Source organism: Rhipicephalus microplus, chromosome 2 (assembly GCF_043290135.1).
Source record: "Rhipicephalus microplus isolate Deutch F79 chromosome 2, USDA_Rmic, whole genome shotgun sequence".
In the NCBI taxonomy this organism is placed as follows: Eukaryota; Metazoa; Arthropoda; class Arachnida; order Ixodida; family Ixodidae; genus Rhipicephalus; species Rhipicephalus microplus.
In genome coordinates this window covers 15,917,071-15,940,673 of record NC_134701.1, presented here as the reverse complement: position 1 = coordinate 15,940,673, position 23,603 = coordinate 15,917,071, and the positions used below count along the sequence as shown (strand labels likewise).

Below are 23,603 nucleotides of genomic sequence, written 5' to 3'. Positions count from 1 at the left end.
ATAAAACAGGGAACAGAGCAAGAAAAAAAAGGCGAGCTCTCAAAGAGAAAGAGAGAAGAAAAGAGAAAGAAGGAGGCACACGCACACTGAACTTCTCTCACCCTCATTTTTGAGGGCTCCTCGTTTTTTCCCTGTGTCACTTTTTTACCGTTACCTGGCTAAATTTTTGCTCCTATACACAGATCGACTGTATCGACGGCACACTCATATTTAGCGTACATGCTCGTTGTCACATCCTGTCCTAAAATTCTCATGCCTGTCGTGCCAGAAAACAGCTTTGCAATGAAAATCACTGTCGTGCAGCTGAGGAGCTGTATCATGCACAGATCATAATGTCAGCCTGATCGCACGAAGTAACGGTAATAACTTAGTAGTACACCATGCATAACACAAACGTTCAGTGGGCCTTTAAGTTATGTTGTCTTAACTGCAAAAGTGCAAGTTGTGCTTTGCCAGCATTTTCCTCAACTATGAGGCATACACTACAGCTGTGTTTTGTGTGAATATAAAAGAGAGTACTGCTTAAAATGTTAAGTACACTGACTATACAATTAAAAATATGGTAATCGGCATTTCTAAGAGTTACATTTTCTTGTAAAAAACTGACACATACTTATGTCAAGATTCGTGCCGAAAGTACGTCTTGCCCAAGGTTATTTTTGAAAAATTCAGCATATTCCACGTAGCTCCGGAATCGACATTATGCGAAGCATGCGAAGGCATGCTTAGTGTGACCATGTTGTGATTTTTTTATAGCGGCACGTCATGAAATTATGCCAAATATACGTCCAAATGTTCCACACACAGACATACATTGAAGAATTCCAAGTGTTTATATAACCAGTTGTTTGCACTTGTGCAATGATGCAAACATGAACTTGAGCATTAGGAACACCAGAATCAATAAGCTAGTATGAAGTGCTGGTGCTAGTGAGGATGGTAGTCCTGGACGCTGCTGCATAAATCAACTTCAGTGCATGGCACCTAGCAACAGTTGACGTCAACCCGATATCACAGCATCATAGGAAATTGGGTGACCCTTAAGGTTCGCTTTCAAGAATTGAACACGATAATGATACCCTGGCCCTAGTGCGTACTTCAAGCACTTGGTGCATGAAATATTTTCGAACTTGGTATGCACTCACTATGTGGTCTGAAGGAAATGTGTGCAGCAAAATGTGTGCGTTTTGTTATGGCTGGCCACCTTGTAACTATGAAGTCCTTAAGATGATCACATGTTCTGATGCCTGATTACAATGCACACTTGTATCAAGAAATATTACTGTGATATTACATATTGAATTGTGAAGGCAGCATACAGGACACATGTGTTTGCAAAGCCTAACATTATTTTCACTGCATTTTCAAGCAGATGAAGTTATTTTCCTTAATTTCCAAGTAGATGTGTGACTGTGCGGTAGAACGCCTGCTTGCCATGCAAACGGCCTGGGCTTGATCCTCCCGCAAACTGGGAAATTTTTTATTACTTATTTTATTTGCATCTTTCTTGATTTTTCCGGTTGCTCACAAGGTTCATCACTCACAATCAACGATGCACACGAGATTTTTAAAACTATCGCGTTAAAACTGGCATAAAAGGGTAACAATGTATGACTGATTGAATAAGCTTTTGCAGCTTATGCCAAATCACATTGGTGTGATGTTGAAATCCCTAGGTCCATTGTTAGACTACCAAATGTCATGGTTTTCACTTTTATGTCTGGTTAGGGGTACAGCAATTAACTGGCCAGGAAGTGTAAATAGATCTTTATTTGGAAACATGCAGAAGTATGATAAAGTCAAGCTCCCTTTCCCTTGAGTAATTTGAGTTGTATATGTATTTTGAAATGGTGTTTGAAAATCACAGCAGCTGTGCCATTACACCGCTTCGCGGCAAAAGCTTAGTATCGAGTTCTGGAGAATTTCTGCACGTTGCCTGCTGCAGCTCAGACAATCGTTAATCTGGCTTAAAATTATATAGCATATATATTGCATTCTCACTTTCAATTTTGCTTATTATGCAATTTAACTTACCCTTCGTGAATTCATTGATATTTTTCACATAATAACAGAAATTTGCAGAACTTCATGCCTAAAATAGTGTGACACAGTCTTCACTAAAATATGGCCATCAGTTTATGAGAAAAAAGTGGGACGCATGTGGCTCATCGACCCATGAAGCATCTTTGAATAAGTGGGGCAACACATGTCACATTGTCTCATAAGGGCACTAAGCTGTAATTCTGCTGCCAAATTTCTTGCCCAAAAAGGCCCAATGAAAGCAGTACAGAGGAACACTTCTAAAACTGTGGGAGAAAAATTGCAGTGAACCTTAATTTCAGATTTTCTACGCAATTCTGCGCCTCTGCCTGTGGCATTGAGTCTAGCGGCTCTGTCCCAAGGCCTTCACATACACGTACCCTTTCAGCTTGTGTCTGTCTTGTCGGTAGGTGGCGATAATATTGAAACTCGTCGAAAACAAGGAGAAAACAGCAGGCATAGATGAGTGCACGCATTCATATGAAAATAATGAAAAAGGAGAATATTGCTTTTCATTCACATTTAACGAAGCTGTGTCTATGCATGTCTTGTCTTGTATCTGCAATGAACAAGGGCGAACATCTTAGTTAAGCCTGCATTTTCGCAAATAATTAAAATTGTGGTAATGAATCATGGCAAGCCACTTTGACGTGGTGTCAATGCACTGAATGCCGTAAGTGTATTAACAAATGCTGCATCATATTCGTGAACTCTATTCACGTGTGACATATTTGCTTTTCTCATATATCTTGCATGATTTGATGATCTTGAAAATTCGTGTTCTCTTTGGCTTCCTGTCTGTATGAAGTAGCTATTTTGCCATATTTTTCCTTTGGCACGAAATTTTAGCAACAGTGTCTTAGCCACAGCTTTTGGTCTCATTGCCTCTCCTCATAATGATAAAAAATATCAAAGAATGTGCTGTTTTGTGGCATCCATCAAAGATAAAAAAACAGTTATGCATGTATGCTATGTTGTTAGGCTATGCAAGGAACTGCTTCATCATTTTTCATTCGAGTGCACTTCCACAATGATTTTAGGCAGATATAATTTTTGCAATTTAGAAAGAAAATCTATAGTTGCATGCTAAAATTCTTTAAAAAATCTGAACAGAAGAATACCATAAATTTGAAACTTTAGCTACCTGGTACGCAATATGACACCGCCTGAAAAAAAAATATTAACAGAATAAAAGATTTTAAACTCAACGTATCACTGATACCATGCATTGTAAATGTGCAATATATAGTTTCTCAGTTTCCTTAATGTTTCTGGTACACCACAACTGGAAGGCATTGTGCTGATGGCAACGTAAAGTGGCAGAGAAAGTTTTACTGAGGAAAAAGTGGGATGCATTTATCCTATTAACCATCAAAAGGTTAAGAAATTGATGCGCAGCAGTGGAGCTTCCTTCACAGCAACAAAAAACCTGCATTGAACCACAGTGCATGCACACACCATCTCTCCAGCACTTTGCTCATGCACTCTGTCATGGCAGAATTTGGTACCAATGCAGTGAACAGCTGTAGGCCACTGTTTTCAACATGTGTTGCATATAAGACTCCATCAGCAACAACGGTTGGTGAAAACTGTTTCATTGCCTTTTTTGTGTTGCCAATGCGTGATTAGACATTCTGAATTACGAGCTTTCCAGTGACATAAAAGAAATGTACATTAAAAAAATTGATTGGCCGTAGGAAATAATCAAGCCCTCGAAATCCACAGAACCGTTGAGAAAGGGTAAGTATTCATTGGTACAAGCACATTCCTGGAGCTGAGTAGCCAGCTGCACTACACAACTTCTCAAGTCTTTTTTCTTTTAATGAGCCAGGGCGGATGCTGTGTATCATACTGTTGCACAAGTTTTCTTTTATTTTGGTGTACTTAACATTTTAAAACATTAGTAAACTTTTAAAACATATACAGTTTTGCAAATCATGACTGTTGAATTGAACACAACAAAATTAAATTTGGAGTGTTAAATCACTTATATTTCTAGAGATTGAATCACACTTGTCTAAAACACCCAGCCAACCGCTCCAGTTGCTGTTTTCTGCTGAAATATGTTAATGCCGACGCCGTATGAATATCTAACATGGCATACGACGTGCTAGGCCTTTGTGCGATAACTTAAGCGTGAACAAAAGCATGTAGCTAAGGTGAAGTAGAAGCCGTCACTAACAAGAGCCATGCGCTCCGCTGCTCTGGACAAGTGTGATTCCACCTGTACAGCTGCAGCGTTGGCATTTTTTTGGTGCATGAAATTCTCCATGTTCACTTTACATCTGGTCTATTATATAAAAACATGGAAATAAAAAGAATAACAAATAAAACCTTCTAGGTCTGAGTGAGAATAGAAGCCAAGCTGCTTGTGTGGCAAGCAGGCATTCTACCACAAAGCCACGTGCCTGCTCAAAAATAATTTTCATGCTTTACAAATACACGCGTCTAGTATACACGCTTCACAATACAATATGTAATATCGCAGTATTTCATGGTACAAATGTGCATTGCCACTGGCCATCAGAACGTGTGATTATCATAATGACTTAAACCAGCCACGAAAAACAAAAGGCACAAATGCTACTGGAGTATTCTCTTAGGACCATGTACTGGGTGCATATCAAGTTTAAAAACATTTCATGCACATAGTTGCTCATGGTTTAAAGCATACTACACAGTACCTGTATTGCGTGGTCTATCCTGTGTCCCATCTCTGCGCTCTTCGAAGTAACTATGTGTACGTATCAACAAGCTCGCTTAGCCACCATTTAGAAATCCATTACGCAGACTGCAACTATATGCGAAACCCTTACTAGCACAAGCCACTTTAAACATTGATTACGTAGTAATAATCTGCAGTATGAACTTTTCAAGTAATGTTACCCTGCAAAAAGTATGCACTAGGTGGTTGGAGTATGCACTAGGGATAGGATATCACTGTTGTGTTCTACTCAAACCTTGAGGGTCCCCTAATTTTTTTCACCAAACAATTGTAAGATTCATAGATAGTAATGTTCCACAAGCATGGTATTGTAAATAATCACCCTTTTGGCCTATACTGGAAGAGTGGAGGGGGTGTTGTTAGGAGTGAATTTACAGGCTGTTAAGAGTGTATGGAAAATTTGACAGATTGTTGTGTAAGTATGCAAGCATTAGGGCATGTCAGTTCATATTAAATACCTGAAAAAGATCATAGGCAGGGGTCCTGATAGGACTCTTGAAAGCATTTCATCCTAGGAAAGAAGTGATGTGTCATTGACACATCTGTTGAAACTTGGAAGGTCAGAAAAGTATTTCAAGTGTAGGCATGTGACGTTTCTTGACAATACATGACTGTGACATTGCACACTTCCATACTGCACATGTGTCTGTTTCCTAACATACTTGCTAGCAAAGCCACAACAGGGTGTTTATCAATTAAAATTTTTTCAAATGTAGTGATTTTTCCAGGTTTTCCCATAGATTAAAAGCAAATTCCATGACCATAATGTCTTCTTGGAAATTGTGTAGTGGAAAGAACACTTTAGCAGTAAAAAAAAATAAAATAAGAGGCACTCATATAAAACAAATGAACACATTTTACACACACACTCATAATGTTGTGAGTGTATGTGGTAAATATGAAAAAATGTGTGTATCTGGTCAAAACAAAACTTGCGACCCAGGCACTGAGGAAGTTGGCTGTTTGGTTTTTGGAACAACCAGAACACAACCACACAAATAAAATCAACTGTAGCTGCAAGTTTGAAGGAGCCTGCAATAGTCCAACAGTGCAGCCAATGCTGCTAGGAAACGTAAAGGTGGCGCTATCTCGTGGCATTCGTATAAAACAAAGATGCAACAGCCCGGCCAGTTGGCTTACTGGAGCACATTCTAGTTCATTATAATGGCTATAGCCTGCAGGCCATTTAGGATTGGATTAGATTACTTTGATTTAGACTGCTGTATTTACTAATGATCTGCATCCCCGTCTCATTTGTACACGTCTAAAATATACTTTTCAGCAAAAAGGAGTACTTACGTATTTTATGCGACCTTGTCTTGACAACGACTAACAACAATGTTGCGACAACGAAACTGTACAGCAAAATTTACTTTATCCTTTCTTTCACTCTCTTTTTTTTTTACACAATGCACACATGCTTGTTGGTGTTTTATTTCTCTGGGTTCTGACACGTGGAGCACAATCAAAGTACTCAGACACCTGCAATAAAAGCTGCGGTAGCGTTTGAAGCGCTGATGTTTGAATATGGGGTGGAAAAAAGGAATCTGTCAGACCGCAACTGCTTCCCCGATTCCATAGGTAAATAAAAGATGCAGAATCGTGAGTTAGGCAAATTGGTGAGTGTTCACCGTAGAATATTTTACAAAGGAACAGGTTAGAAGCAGTCAGAGAGGGTCACAGCGCTGATTTCACAACTGAAATTTATTTGGAAAAGGAAAGAACATATATAGAAAATATTGACTCATCAAAACTACGCACATGTACACATTTGTTACAACACAGAATGATTCATGTCTTCTCTAAGACCTTATGTTCTTCATCTAGACGAGTGTTACATGAAATACTTATGTACTTGTTGTTAGATCTAATGAAAATGCTTCGGCTACTTCACACATGCGCTAATCAACATGTCAATATTTGATATTTGTTTTCTACAAGTGGGGCACACACAGGGCTGGGTAGTATCGCAATAGTATTTAAGAGATACTTTTGAGTGTCTGTATTGCTGTATCGAGGCACTTTTAAAAAATGTATTTGTATCTCAGTAGTGAAATACTTTCACGGTGTATCGCATGTATCGCGATACTATCCAGGATACGGGTATCTTGTTACTTTTTTTTTTTTTGTAAATGAGCTGAGACGTGTTGACAATGGGGAAAAAAATTTCTGCTGTGACCTTGGCAGTCCACGGCAAGATATGCACCCACCATTTCTACATTTCTGCTGAGGGCGAAACTTACTCCTACCTTCTTGAAAGCGAGCTAGTTGCTTTGCTACTCGCATCCCATGATGTGTTTGAATGATGGCCTGCTTCAGCGTGACAACAATGTTATACTGCTATATTGAATTCTAGCACAGATATTTTCATTGTGAGGAGTACTGTATACTGCACAATGGGCGCCATTTTTTAAATGTATTTCCTCATGCCAATTGAATGAGTAGTGTTTGTTTTTCTCGTTTTTTTTCCACTTTTCTTTTGCAGCACCCATTTGAAAAACTGGAGCTTATTGCGGAAGCCACAAACCACCCAAAGAGAATTTGGTGCCATGTGCCATCTACGATACTTCTTTCTGCAGAGCATTTTTAAAAAACGCCACCATGGCCAAACAGCGATTCGAAAGAGGTCTTTTTGAGTTTCCTTTCGCATTCCTTGTTTTGTCCATTCTTAATTCTTTCTGCTTTTTCTAAGATGTTTCTAGAAAACACTAAAACTTCAACTGGAAGTTCGTTTGTTTATGGTGGTTCCAGCACTTCGCTTGAACTATGCTCCTTTTAGCATAACTAATAGTGTTGCTGTTGAGTTACGGATTTCAGTGTACAATGCGTGTGACTGATGCTCTCATATGGCATAGTTTTTTATTGCAACTGATATCTGTAAATATGTGGTTATTAACAATTATGTGCAGTGTAAGCATCCTTTGTAATGCCTTAATGACACTCGGAGAATGGCGAAAATATAATAAATCAATTTCATTTGCAAGTTTCAATGTGCTGCACATAACAAATGTTTGTATGGAGTATAACTATCCCCGACATAGACAAAAGTATTTTAGTATATGTATTCTGGAATACTTTTTTGTCTTTTTGCAAACGTATCTCTGAAATATCCTGTCACATGAATTACAAATTTATCTCAGTATCTGTATTTTATGCTTCCAAACCATGCATTTCGATATCTGCATTCCAGAATACTTTTTCGGGCATCTCTGCCCAGCCCTGAGCACACATCCACATGGCCTACAACGAGCTGCCAAATTAGATGTGATTTTAGCATCTGATAGCATTAGCCCATGCTCTCTTAAGCACACGCTTATGTAATGCCCCATTTCACCTAAATATTCGCAGCTGCAAGACAGTGGAATCCCATGAACCACGCCAGTAGTGCAAGGAGCATATCTGTGGACATGACTGGAGACACATTTGTTCCCTTTCCCTGGCTGCTGACACAATGCTCTATCCACCAAAGTACACACATTATGCACTTTATTACGTGCTGAGAATGACATGTTTATGCAATAACGAGCACCAACATTTTTCAAACCATGTGCTATCCTGTGTATGTATAGGATAACTGCCTGCCTCTTTTTCTTGCTAATTTCTAGTGCACTAGAATCACAATGATAAAACTTCTCGATCTTTGAAATAAGTTTTTCCGACAAGGAGCAAATCACGTCACCCAGAAAGCCAGAATTTGCAAGGCGAGCAACTTGTGCATCAAATGCATGCGCCAAAAGGTGCTCGCGTAACTTCTGAAGAGCGGCACCCAGCACAGTTGATGCAATGGCTCCCTGTATGGTTTTGAGTGGCCAGAATTAAAATTTAGAATTGGCTTTATGAATCTAGGTTGGTATTGCTATATATGTGATCTTTGATGAAAGCCTGTCTTAAATCAAGAAACTGTAGCTCATCAATTTTTTGAAACTCCAAAGTGAAATGCTGACATTTCGTTTTCCTCAACATCTTTCTTTATATTAGCAACCAGTAAAGAGCAATTGTTAATGTCCAGTAGAACTAAGAAGTCATGGACATATCAAACAGTGTGTGATGATAACTAATTCAAATGCTTTTGCAGCTGCCCGTCTACATGCCCAAGAAAAATATAACTAATTACAGGTATACTCATGATTCAATGCAGATACCAGATTTTTGGACAAAATTATTTCTCTTCCAAGACACAACGGTAGAATTTAGGTGGCCTGCATGAGCTCTAAAAACGACGCAATAGAGATGCCACACTAGCACTGAAACAACAACTCATCATTATCTTCTCTGATGCACTGCTTTATACACTTCAAATCTTCACATTGGGGCAAACAATAATATAAATCTTTTACGTCTATACCGAATGCATTACGGCACAAAGAAGGTTGTTCACTTAGTGATAAGATGATAGATTCTGAGTTAGAAATTCTTAGCGGATCACAAGTCTTCAAACGCTCCGAATTTCTTTGAATATACTCTGAAACATTTATTTACCAAGTGTCTTTTTCTGAAACAACAGCTCTTAGTGGCAACATGAATCTTCACTGGAATAAAAACTGATAGTTTTCACCTTTTTGCTTTTTTCACACTTGCCGCTACATGTTCCTGATTGAGCGTTAGTAACAGGGCATAAACTTATTCGTTCAGTCACCCGCTTTGTGCATCAACACTTTTTTTTATTAATATATACCCTAAAGGCCCATTCAGGCATTACGCAGGGGGTTTTAGTTATACAATAAATTTGCAAATCAGAACATTGCCATTATAAAATTAAAGTGGTAAACAATGTAAAATACAGTTCCATAGACAAAGATACAAAAAGGAAAAAAAAATTGTGGCATGAATGAAAACTCAATAAGAGAGACACAGCTATAGTGCAAAAAATATATATATACAGAAAATTGCCATGAAAAAAAATTGTCCCCTATCTCCATATTTGACCAAAAATGTCGTCGAAAGACTATTGTATTTCGCCTGAAAAGAGTGAATAGACAGAAATATTTATTTGATGTTTTGCACGAGAAAACTGGTGAATGGGATCCTGGAGGTGTTGTGTGAGACATGAGTGCCATCTGGCGGTAATTTCAGAAAACGAAAGGATGGCCTTTGTTATAGCGAGCACGCAGCATGCGTGCAATCTTGGAGGCCATACTTTGTAGATTTCAAGACAGGTAGCAGCACAGTATTGTCTTAGAAAAGCGTAGGAGACTCGCCTTTCCATGCAAAGCGTCGCATTGTCAGCTGCAGTGCTTAGAATTACTTATTTATACCTTTTCTAGTATAAATAAACACAGTGCACAATATTGACGTGTTGATATTGTGCCTCAAATATGCTCAATATTTGCTTTTTATTGACAATAGTACAAGTATGAACGCAGAAACTTGAGCAATACTGGTGGATGCTGTGGATGTGGTCGTACTTGAGCCTTTTTGCTGACAGACAGACCAAAATTTTTGCGTTGGAATATCCCAAGCAAGACTATCATCTTTAAGGAGAAAATATATTTACAATGAAAGAAGAGTAAAAATAAGCACATACATGCACTTACAAACTCACACAGATAGGTAAGTCATATGTCCAAGAAAATATTGAATTGGTTTACAAAGGCGGCATGATCAATCAATCAAGCAATGTCGCTCGGCAGTGTGTTCCAGTGATGTGTGCTTCGAAGTAATGTGAGTGTTGATACATAATTGTGTGTACCAATAAAGGCTGTATTTTGAATTGGTTGTCAATATGTTTCAAAATATTATGAGGTGTGTTTGTGCAAGCTTTACGAAGGCAGATTTACTACGATGAAATCTATGAAAATGCAACAACAGCAACGACAGTCTGCGTGTTTCAAGAAGGGGTAATGAAAGTGAGTGTGTAATATCTGTAGTGCTGCAGTTGCAAGAATACTACTTGGTGATAAATCCTGCTGCTTCATTTTGTTTGATTCTAGTTAATCGATGAGATATGATTGATGTGGGTTCCAGATGATGGATGCATATTCTATCTTTCAACAGACAAGTGTAGTGTACGCTAGCATTTTAGAGGTATAGTTCACCAAGTAAATGTTTCTTTTAATAAATCCAAGTGCTTTTGACACCTCACTAGTTATGATATCGATGCGCTTATTTTAAGGCAGGTCAGAAGATAAATGAATTCCAAGATATTTAAATAGGGATACTTTTTCAATGGGGAGAGCTTGAATTTCATATTGACTCATTTCTGTTTTATGTGCTCTTGTAAACGTCATGGCTTTCGTTTTGGAAGTGTTAATTTGCCATGGTGACACAAAATGTGAGTTTATTAGGGTCCAACTATAATGACTCGTTAGCTTGGGTACTGTCAATTTTTCTATAAATGATGTAGTTGTATGTAAATAATTTGATAGTAGATGACAAACCATGTCCAATGTCGTTGATGTAAATGAGAAACAAAACTGGTCCCATGATTGATCCCTGGGGAACACCAGACTTTGCATGTGAAAGTGAAGATGCATGTCCATCCACATAAATTGATTGGCTGGAGTTGCTCAGAAAATGATTTATTCAGCTTTTTTCCAAACCAGTGGCTACCTTATCATTATACATAGAGCCATCTAGAGTTGAAAAGAAGCCTTCCTTGTCAGCAACCAAAACATGCAACTTAGCTTCCAGATGCGTCTCAGACAGCATGAACACCGTTGTGAGGAGTGACCAGGCTATGTACAACAAAGGCAAGCTGAAAAAGCCAGTAGGCTTTTTTTGTGAAGCTAAGTTGCGTGTTTTGGTTACCTTCATGCTACCTTCATTTACGTACTCTTCTATGAACATAATGATAAAAAATACTCATGGATTTAATAACACCATCTCAAGGAAATGAAATGAAAAGAGAGTGTGCTACTCTTGAAATATCTGCAATAAGTGCATAGTGGAGGACGTTTGCAGCTGCATCGCCAATAATAATAATAATAGCAATAATATTATACAAGGCAAAACATAGCCCAGCTAACCTCTTGTGATGGCAGTTCTAACATAAGCACCAAACTAAAAGGCCTTCAAGCCAAGCCGAATTTGTGGCCACGACAAATATGCACAAATTTACCGATGTGAGAAATGCTGTGCTTGGAAAGTCAGATATGATATGTGATATGTAGAAGGAACATACATCAAAATAGTGCATGTACCAACATGGAAGCTAAGAAATGCTTTAGTCAATGGGAAGAATAAGCTGCCGAGCGAACTTTCTGTAGTCTTCTTTACACTGTAGTCTGCCACGAGTGTGACAACATGTTAGTCTATGAGACCTGTGATTTCAATGAAAGAGTTAAACAACACAACAGTTCAAAATGAAGTCACCAAATCATGGGTGGCCTTGGATGCCCTCGTTGAACATGCGGAATATACAGGCTTTCAAACTGACTGGTCAAGCAACCGTGTTCTGGTCGAAGAAAACAAGCTTGCATCATGCCAGCACCTGGAATCCCTGCACATTCACACAGCTGCACATATACTCAATAAGATTTATGGAACGCTGACCATATACTTTTGGTGCTTACATCACGCACCTAGTCATACTTAAATACGATGTACCTTTCTTATGGCTGTCATTCAGAACAATATCAGGTGCCCAAACATCAGTAAACTTTGTGTTATTTTGGCCGGTGTATCCTTTTGTTTGTACACTAAGAAGAAACAGTTATGCATTGCCTTTTTTTAGGCCTCTTCTAGCTGTTCACTGTAGTTGCAGTCGAAGGAGTGACTTTTTGAGTATTGATCAAGGGTAATGCTTATTTTTGTGATGGTGGCACAGACTGCCGCCAGTTTCCATGAATTAGCCAGGTTTTACCAAAGTTTCTACAGTTTTCCAGCAAGGCCCCAATTCCCCGACTTTCCCAGGTTGGTAGACACCCTGCACAAACAAACATAGATGGCAGTTAACTCGCGTCCTGTTCCCTGTCTTATGCAAGTGTCATTGTGCACTTTATTACCTTGGAAGTACTTGCTGCTAGGCACGTTGGTATAACATTATTAGGGAAAATTCTAGACGATGCGAATGTGTGGTGCAGTGTAAATATTTTCTGTAGTTCAGCTGCGACCGATGCTTTTTTTCTGTGCTTTTTCATTTTTCCAGTGGTGCTTAGGCGTCTATAATTTTCCCCCTTAGCTTAATTAGCTCCCTGAAGCTATGCATCATCTTGCCCATTAACAACCATTGTTAAACTGTTGTATGTGGCATTGTTGATGAAAAATGACCTTAGAGTATATGCTAAAGCTCCTGCAGGATCACCGGCTGAAAGTGAAAACCAGTTCACCATTTATAGGACCCAAAGTATTGACATTTTCACTATATCTGTTCGCACAGTGCTTCATTGGAGTCATGCAAGCTTAAAATATGGTGCTCCCACAGAGAAATTTTTCTTCCTGTGCTGTGACCAACGGAAAAACTATGTAGACAATAATGAAAAGAGATCACAACTAGGCTTAGCTGTGTGATGTCTGCCTCAATAAAAATGTAATGAAATAATGCAAGTGTGCTTGTATCACCATGGTTTTGCCAGTTTATTACTACATTTGATATGAATCTCTGCTCGCTCCACCATGGTGTTCGTAAGGGCGTACACAGTCTTACCTCTGAGACAGCATTGCCAGAACTAATTTCACTGTCACAATCTTGAACAGGTGTGCAACAAGCATTTGCCAGTGCAGAGAACACAAGAGAAGTGGTCACTGCTTGCATGTCCAAGGTCGTATACACGCACACCGGACTATGATTTTGCAGTGTCTTACATTTTGAGTGGAGTATACATCGTGATGGCGGGAGCCATCTCTGTGGTCACCAGCTAGACTGTCACAATGTGCATATTGTTGCTTCAGACAACTGTTTAGGACAAAAAAAGGGCACCGTAGAAAAAAAATATTTTTAGGCTAATGTAAGAGCTTGTGGTGAGGAGACTCTCAAAAGGTATATGGTGTGTCATCTTGCAATAGAGAAGCAACATTTATTCCTAGTTTATGTTAGTAGGAGTCTGCTAAACATTGGCCATACAAGCTTGTGGCTAGAGAAGGATGATGTCCAGAAGATGCCCTCCTGAAATGTTAACCTGCACCGTCCTCCCTTGCCCTTCTTGGTGCACTGGAATTTTTGCCCTATAGGTACTAATTCCTTCAGTGGGTACTCTTGAAGGGCTTCTGAATAAGCTCACTCTTACCACCTGCTTTACCCAAGGGCAAATCCTACTGTTGGAACTTGTTTGCTTGGCAGAAATTTTTAACAGGAAAAGAAGCTTCACTCGTTACACAAATAAAGCTACAGCATTGCAAGATTACTATGATGTTATGTACACAGACCTCCCACATACAACTCACTAAAATGTCACCAATTACCTCTATGGTGAGCATGATTATGCCTTAAGACAGCATGTAAGTTTCTTGATCCTATACTTTTTAATCAGTACATGAACCTTGAAAAAACAAGATCGTCACGTGCAGTGCATAAAACCAGCGCTTATGAAGTGCAATGACGCCATCGGAAGCATCAGCAAAAGTAAATTCACCCTGCTGGAAAGCAAATTGTGCGTGAAGCCTGTAAATGTACTGTTAACAAAGTCTTCTCGACAACTTCATTACTTCTACTTCTGCAATTTTCATAATCCTGTCTCTTCATACCTTGCTGTCAACCTAAAAATTATTGACCTATGAGGTGTTACTCATATGACCATGCTCATTTAACATACCTGCAAGCCTCAGAGCTAACATAATAAAATTGAAGACTTTATTAAATTAATGCTCTCTGCTACTCACCCCTTCAAAAAAGATTTTTACCATCCCCTTCAAACCTGTTTTTTAAACACTGAACAGGCACAGTGACGTGACTCATGAAAGGCATATCCGGAGCTTGTGGTGCAACTAAAATCTTTTTGGAGCAGCATAAAAGCTGCCTGAAGCTTTTAAGCTAGAGCTGTTGCACCACATGTTAGAGGGAACTAGTTCATGAACATATGCATGCATGTTCACTTGGACTTCTGCTCAACATAAACGTAGGCTTTTTGCTTTTTTGCAGACATCCCCAATTTATATAAAGCTACCTAGCGCTTTCCGGGAATTCACATGGCATTTGTAAATGACTCTGGCTTTCAACGATAGTTTAGCTACAATATTGAATCACAGACTGGTAAGACTATTTATGCATTGTATTTACTTTCCAAAAAAAAAAGAGTCTGATTATATTAATGCTTTTATGAGTACAACCTAATCGTTCAATCTGTGGAGAAGTGGTTGCTGTCATCGTTTATGTACAGAATTGTTAGGTCCCTGATTAAAGAGCACTTCATAAAAAAAGGGTTTTGTAACTGGTTCTTACTGCCAACTATTTATTATGGCTCGACAAAATTTAGAGTTATGGGGGGAGTAAGTAGTTACACTTGGCAAACTGTTTGACATGTACAGTCGTCGAGGTCGAGAAGCCCAGCCGAGACATACCGGAATAGTGGAACACCATGCTTTCTAGGAGAAGTAAAAGTGATTGTACAGCATGCGGTACTGCTGATAAAATTTGCCCACTGTATGGACTTAAAACTTAACCACCTTGTATGAAATATTTTGAAAGTAAACTGTAACAAATAGGACCACAAATAAAAAAAAAATAAGTGGTCAGTTCTATATGCAGGTACTAAATTAGTGTAAATTAGTGTATTTTAATACAGTAAAGCAAGACTATTGTCCAAGCCCAACTAGCTCATTATTACTTTTATCTGACAGTAACCACAACAGTTAGAAACTATTTGGCTGAAGTCACGCGGTAACTTTTGTAGTATAAGCGGGTTCAAATTGTTAAGAAAGTTGGTGCCCAGCAACGTTTTCAACTACATTGCACGTTCATGTCCACTGTGATAACATCTTCAAATCGCAGGGGTAAGGTATGGATTTTGAGAGAACACAACAACGAAGAGTGCACGCATGCTTGACACAAATAATGAAATTTATGAAAAAGATGTAGCAGGTTTCATCTCTTGGCGCAGATCCCTGCAGGCACTTACCTAATTACCACCCCGTTTTGACAACAAGCAGCCCATATAAGACGTTCGAACATGCGTTATTATGTCGGGTCATAACCAGTTTCCTCTAACCACCCTTCACTTAGTTCTGGCACGACATAGGTTTCAAAGATTTATTTCTTGCAAACTGTGTGAGTAATTGTAGACCATTCTTCAACACCTACGTCGTACGGCCTTCAACAGTTATTTTCGTGCTTACTCAATAAGAAGACATGAGCTACAAATTTTCTAAGTTTCTAAAATATGAATGGCAATTGAATTGTGAATGGTAATCTACACCCAGACTTAGCATATATTTCCTTTATAATCATTTTCAATTTGAGGCATGGCACAAATTTTGAAGTACGACTGAAGCCTCTCATATGCATGTTTCGTTTATTTGAAGGTGCCATTTAACAATCTTGAATTAATCCTGCAATGAACTAAAATTTGAATGCCTTGCGAATTGCCTGCCACAAAATGTATTTTACTAGGTAAATTGTTCTGGGCTTGTTACACAAGCTGAAGATGATGACGATACTGACTGCCGCATCGTCACTGATGAGGCAGAGGATAGCGCGTGTACAATTTAGGTGCACACACGAGGCCCAATGTCAGTGCTACATTTCCAATTTAAACACGAGCGCGCGCAATATGTATGCTTTACCGCAATACACAGCATGCACTTCACCGCAAGGCACGACTGCCTTGCGGCACTGTTTAATTTTAAGAAGACGCTTAAGGTGGCAATTTTGAGCGAATATTTATAGTGCTCCCAGCATATCTTCAACTTTATTTCTTTTTTTTTCTTTGTATACACCCACAAGAAAAGACATAGCTTAGAAAACCGATTATCGTATTCGGCGACAACATATTTAAGCCACTTGGAAAATAACGTCGTGTGAACGCCTGGTAATAGTCCATCGCTTCCAACTTGTGCATTTCGTATCTGTCTCACGCAGTTACGCAAGAAGAAGCTTCAATGAAAGTTTTGGCGCAAGCAAACACTTCACCGAAGCGACACATCGATCCTTACGCTACACACGCACTTACCAGACATACACGTACGGCATACATCCACAAATAGCATAACACACGGTGTTCATGATCGGGCAAGTCGTTACCACATTGCTTATAGACAGTATTACAGAACGACACCACGTATTCATGCGCAGAGGCGGTTCTCACGAATGCATGAGGCTCCCGGCCAAGCAAAGACCACGGATAAATAACCACCGCACGGTAAAGATCCTCACAAGCTAGTGAGGAACCTTAGACCTTTCGTTCCCACCACCTAAACGTCCCCCAAAAAATGTCCAACACGGCGATTCTGTCGCCGTCTATTCATACGTTTTCAGCCAAGTCAAGCCGGTTTTAAGCGGCTATTGGGTGAACCGAACCGTTTTGCCTCGAAAAGGTTCGTGCCACCCGGTGGCAGCAAACGCGGCCTTATTCACGAGTATCTAACTTAGCGCAGCACGTTCGGTCAGACGAGCCGCACACGATTACTTCGCGAGCATCCGATTGCAGGGCCATATGCCTTGGCAGGGCTTCCTTCCGCGAGTGCGACCCCCCGCTAGGCTGCAGCAGCAGCCTCCGGCAACACTATACGAAAGTGCGGGGAGCGACAGCGCAATGATACAGTTAGGCTGGCGGAAATGCATAGCCTCCAAGAGCGCTGGGCCGCGGTGCATTGTGGGTGGCTTTATCCGCTCGCCTTTGTAAACTCGCGGCTGTTTCTGTCTTCAAGATGCGTCCACTCGCCAATAGGCGCGCTGACGGTAGCGGTCATCATGCAGTGGTGCTACTTGGACGAGGCAGCATTCTCAAGTTTGGCCGATGCGCAGAAGGCGAGCTTCGTGTGCAGGCTGTGCGAGGCACTGAAGGCGGCCGTGCAGCGCATGGAGGCTAGCATCGAGGGGCTTCAGGGGGAGCTTATGGTGAAATGGGAGCAGAGGATATAACTCCAAAAACAGCTCGGAGCGTCGCGTGAGCGGGAGGAGACTACCGCCAGCCTATTAGAGCAAATGAAGGGCGGGCAACCTTCGAAAAGAACGGGAAGGGCGGACCGACGGACCGAGCTCGAACAGCGGGTAAAGGAGCTAATGGCGCTTTGGCCCGGCCCCGAGGGGTGTGACACGGAAGGCATGGGTAGCGGAGAAGGCGACAGGCGGGAAGAAACAGACGAAAGGGGAGGTCGCAGTGCCTGGCCACAAGACGGAGGCTCCGAGAACATACTGCTCGGTGGCGCTGCAGTCATCGAGCAGGGCAGGAACACAGGACAGACGGCAGAGAAAGAAACAGGTGAAGCAAACAGGGGCACCATCAAAAACAGGAAGCAGCGATTGGAGCGTAGAATGGTCCTAGTGGTAGGGAACTCTAACATGGTCAGGGTTAGGGATGGCGTCTTCACGACAGTGAAGGAAGATGGGAGAGTGAGGGTGGAGGACCAGTAAGGGAAGAGCATGGTGGATGTACTTGCCAAAGCTTAGGAGGTTGTAGAGGACAGCATGGAGGGCGAAAATCTCGTCATTATTTATGCTGGGCCCAATGATGTGTTGAATGGCAAACACCAGAACCTTCAGAGACAGTTAGAGGATGGGATGAGTAAGCTCCGAGAAGCCTCTGGGAGTGTGCATGTGACCATATGCACAGTCCCAGAGGTCTGGGGGCAATCTCGTGGGATTGAAAAGAGGGTAGTGAATGCCAACTGTGTGATCAGGGGCTAATGTTCACCAGAAGACTTATTATAATCTCAAGTCGAAGAAGCTGGACTTAAGCGTGGGTGACAAAGTTCTCGGGCTGCTACCCACTGATCACAACAAACCGATACGAACATCGAAGGGCCCCTTTGATGTGATAGACAAGAAAAGCCCTCGGGACTATGCTGTGGACCTTGGTCACAGAACTACCGTCTTCCACATCAACATGCTTAAAAATTACGAGCTACGGAAGACCCCTGACACGTCAATGACGATCGCTGCTGCTGTTCGGGGACAGCGTAACGGAGGTGAACCAATCGTGTACGAGCCCGGCGCTCGCGCCTTTGCACAAGAAGGCATTCATTGCAGTGGTGCGGTGGACAGGAGGTTTGGCAATAGGATGGGTCGTCAAGCCGCAGCATTTCAGGGGTACCCAGAGCCTTGAGGCCAACAGTGTATTTATGTTTCGTAACTCATATATGCAGCGCATAAGATATATGTGTATAGTCTGGTACCAGGTGCATTTCCGATTGAGACCAAATGAACATTTCTCAACAACGATTACATTGCCCTCGCTGAGTGCACAATAAAGCCTTTACGATTAGAATACTTCATTGCTATCAAAAGTCACAGTGTGACTGTAATGCCTGCCGGTTGCGAGAAAGTCTGCCCGAAAAATAGCGCTTGCGAAACCGTGTTGCCAACGTGCAGCATAACTGCCCCGCCGCGGTAGTCTAGTGGCTAAGGCACTCACTCGGGTGCTGACCCGCAGGTCACGGGATCCAATCCCGGCTGCGTCGGCTGCATTTTCGATGAAGGCGAAAATGATGTAGGCCCGTGTGCTCACATTTGAATGCACGTTAAAAAACCCCAGGTGGTCGAAATTTCCGGAGCCCTCCACTATATATACGGCGTCTCTCATAATCATCTGGTGGTCTTGGGACGTTAAACCCCATATATAAATCAATCAATCATCAACGTGCAGCATAAATTACAAAAAAATTACTTGATGCGTATCGCAAACATGCTTAGATGCACGCAGTAAAGTAAAAAAAGAATGTTGACTAAAAGCTATCACTGTGTAAGGGATGCTTGACATATAGAGCTTAACATAAAAATCATTCCTGTAGGCATGCAGTCACAAACATCGACAGTAATAAATTATTTGCTGAGCAAAGTAGGCAACCCGAAATGTAATTATAGATGTAGAAAAAATGCTGTGTATACCTCTTATTCCTCGTTGTAAGCGCAGCCGTCCTTGAAGTCTTCTCCGATCAGGTGGTCGTCGCAATGATGCGTTTTTGAAGACTAGTTCATTCAATGGTGCGACGAAAGTCCATTGCTCTAAACGACCACTGTACCTGTCGTTTACCGCGTTTTACTTTACTCTTAGCTACGCTCTTCACAAGCATATAGGCAAGGGTAAGGGGGGGGGGGGGGGTCTCATAACTTTGATCTCGTGTACACCGCCGGTAGTTACATCACAGAGGAAAGCTGATGCCTGTGCTGGTCAGTGTGAGCCCCCCTCCCCCCGCCCCCCGAAAAAAACCACACGAAAGTTCACTCACTCATTTCAGGTATTTTCAAAAGGGCTGCTTATATCACCTCTAACGAAGCCTTCCTTATGTATTAAAAGTAATTAAGGAAGCTGTCTAGAGGCATTTGAGGAAAACCTCACATATCATCGGTGACCTCTTTTAGATTATGTTTGAAAAGTTGGACTGGATACCATTGCATCTTTTTAGTCATACCACTCATGATCAGAACGTGATCATCTAGAGCAGTGATATTTTACACTGTAATGAGAATGCTCTTTCTTATTCTTCTTTTTTTTTTTTTGCAAGAAAGCCAATCAAGAATGACAGGTTTCTGAAAACGTGGATAATGCTGGAAATAAGTTGAAGTTACTATAATATTCTGCATATTTTTTGGATTCATAGCCGTCGCGAAGACTTATTTGGTGAACATTGTAAAGCATGAGTACTCCTTTTTTTTTTTTTCAGAACGTCTTTATAGTAACTAAAAGAAAACAAGTGTACTGTTTTTCTAGAGCATTTTGTATCCCAGGAGGTCAACTTGTCTGTAGTGGCAGATCCAGAAGGGGGAGGGGGTAGAGTCGATCGTCCGCCCCCTCCCCTCCAAAGCCTGTCAAACCAACGTTTCTAGAACTAGGGACAGAACTCCCTCCCTCTCTCTTCAGAGATTCCCATCCACAGATCAGTACTGGAATGCACATGTTGTGTGCGGAACCTTTCAACAACACGAAAGAAAGATTAGAAAAAATTCATTCCATGGCGGCGAGATATGTGTTTAATGCACCTATGTACGACAGACGATTCAGTGCGACAGAATTTAAGCCTAAATATAATGGAAGTTTTTGCAGCACCGAAAGGAGTCGTTTCGACTGAAGCTAATGAACAGCATATTTCATTTTCATACATATAATGTATAGACATATACATTAGCCAGCCTCACTATACAGTACAGCTAGCAAAGATCACGAACACAAAATAAGACAATATAAATGCAACACATAAATGAAAATGCAATACTTTTAGCGACCTTTGTTTTTTTTTTCTCGAGAACTATCGGGAAAGTGAAATCAACTTCCTCCCACAATTGCAGAAATTTTTTCTACTGAGGCGTTCTATCCTGCAATATAATTTATTGAATCTTTCAACCGCTAAGCCTTATGAATTGCGTGTGTGCGCCTTAATTGATTTATATGTGGGGTTTAGCGTCCCAAAACCATCATATGATTATGAGACACGCCGTAGTGGAGGGCTCCGGAAATTTCGACCACCTGGGGTTCTATAACGTGCACCCAAATCTCAGCACACGGGCCTACACCATTCCGCCTCAATCGGAAATGCAGCCGCCGCAGCCGGGATTCGATCCCGCGACCTGCGGGTCAGCAGCCGAGTACCTTAGCCACCGCGGTGGGGCAAGCTGGTAGTCACCATATTCTGACGGTATCTTGGTTGTAAACTGTATTGTTTTGTTCTCGTATTTCACTTGCCCTTATACTGGACCAATGCTGCAGTTTATTTTAATTAGTCTTTGAATTGTCATTCGCTTTTGTGGTTTCTTCATATTTTCTTCAATTGCATACGCATCCTCACCAGAGCACGTCCATTTTTTTTTTCACGTACGGACTTGCTCTCACTTTATTTCGCGTTTGTGCACTCACACATCAGTTACTGCATAACCTCATGGGGTAAAACGTACACCACTTCCCTAAGACCACTACAAATCATCCAGAACTATTCGAATAATCACGTTTAGTTCACCCACCCACAATTCTAAACAGTTGCTACAAGAAAATGAAATTCCCGATGTTGCGGCTCTTGTAAAATTCAATCTCGCCACCTTTCTTTTCAATCTAATCAGTAAACAATTATCATTATCATCAATTCATTCGTCATCTTTACTAAATACTAACCCAACTCGTTTCGCGAAGCATAACAACTTAATTCTGTACAAAGTACGAACTAATTAGGGCAGACAGACAGTTCACTTTGCTGTCATATCATTATGGAATACATTGCCATTTCTGATAAAACTAAAAAAAAAAAAAACATGTGACACTCACTCTTCTGCCTAACCGGTTTCTCCCTCGCCATGACGTTTTCTTTTCAGCCTCTTGTTTTTTTTATTTTTTCATGTCAAGCTATTTATATAGATATATATAAATATAATTTACAGTTTGTATTTCCGATTGCATATAGTTGATGAGAGCATCGTCGTTTAATAGTATCTGTATTTCAGTTTCTTAAACCTTGTATTCTCCTATTTTTGCACTGTTGCTGCCAATCAATATTTAGGTTTACATTTCATCGGAGGTCCCATTTTAGCTTATACTACGGAGCCTCCTTCTGTATATTCTTTTTTTTGTACATCTTATTACAAATAATAAAACGATTTGATTTAAATAGGATGGAAAGGTGGGCTAGTTGGTAATTCATGATAGTTCAGCGAACTGGGAGCGCGGGGGTAAACACAGACACAAAGCAAAGAGGAGGCACACAGCATGAGCACTCTTTGTTGATTTGACATTCTGCGACGCAGCTGTGTACGTTTGATGTCTTGTGTGATCTATTTTTTTTTACACGAACCTATGTGAACCTTCAATTTTCATGTTTGTTCGTTTTCTGCCCCCCCCCCCCCCCCCCCGCTATAACGCCTGTATGGACGCTATGGGTATTAAATAAATAAATAAATAATGATGATAAACCTGCTATCACCAGTTAGTAAAAAATCTGTGGGACCACCGTGAGCACACATTAACAGTATTTATGCCATTACAGGCTTTTTCTGCTAGTAAAAACAAAAATTTAATGACCACGCCCCGCTCTCCGGTGTTAATTCAAGCGACCGCCCCTTTTCCTAAATTTAGTGGCTGATCCACCCCTTCTGAAGAAGAAGAAGAGCCTGGGAACTGTAGCACACACCCACACTGGGGACTTAGCCATGAACCGGGTAGTTCTAACGAAATACTTTTATTTTCATAGCTTGCGGCTTTTAAAAGAATGAGGGGATCAAGAAAAAAAAAAAAGGGTCTCCCAAATTTTTTCCTATGCACACCTCAACTTTCTCGACGAGAAAGCCATAATTTTAAGGAAACAAAGAAACAAACAAAGGTGTTGCTCCAAGGACTAGCTGTCTGTATGACATCCGCACAACCGAGACACCATACAGCAGTACGACAACATTCAAATTTTGCGCCACAAATGCGTTCGTCGAGGCGTAGTACACGGGGAAACGCCAGCACGTGCACTGCGGAGTCAGTTCAATCAGTGGATTTTGTGTCGAGTCGACCGCTCATTGTTTCACTTGGTTCTTGTCTCCTTGCAGGAACCCGAAAGGGCCAAATTTCACGAAGAAGGCGTACAACGCCTGTTCGTTCCATCACCGTGGGCCAGAGCACATGCATGAATGACGTCACGGCACGTTTCGCTGAGTGACGCACGGCAGATCCGCAGAGCTAAAAAAATTGCTCACCTCATTAGTCAGTGCTGAATAACATTTTTATTTGCAGTAAAAAATTATTTTTTATGACAAAAATAACGACAATTTTTTTCTTTCACAAACTTAAAAAAAAAAGAACTATTTTCAATTTAGTAACACGTTGCAGTCCCGGAGCAAAAG

At 40.8% G+C, this 23,603-nt stretch overlaps 2 long non-coding RNA genes across 2 annotated transcripts; one reads left to right on the top strand and one right to left on the bottom strand.

Moving 5' to 3' along the window:
- Positions 1-2,860: 2,860 nt before the first annotated feature.
- LOC142796167 (uncharacterized) lies at positions 2,861-10,475 on the top strand. Its single transcript, XR_012893591.1, has 2 exons — positions 2,861-7,391; positions 8,114-10,475. It is a non-coding gene; the product is annotated as an uncharacterized LOC142796167 (long non-coding RNA).
- On the bottom strand, positions 10,054-17,332 carry LOC142796166 (uncharacterized). Its single transcript, XR_012893590.1, has 2 exons — positions 16,807-17,332; positions 10,054-12,629 (listed from the first exon to the last, which is right to left on the bottom strand). It is a non-coding gene; the product is annotated as an uncharacterized LOC142796166 (long non-coding RNA).
- Positions 17,333-23,603: the final 6,271 nt, after the last annotated feature.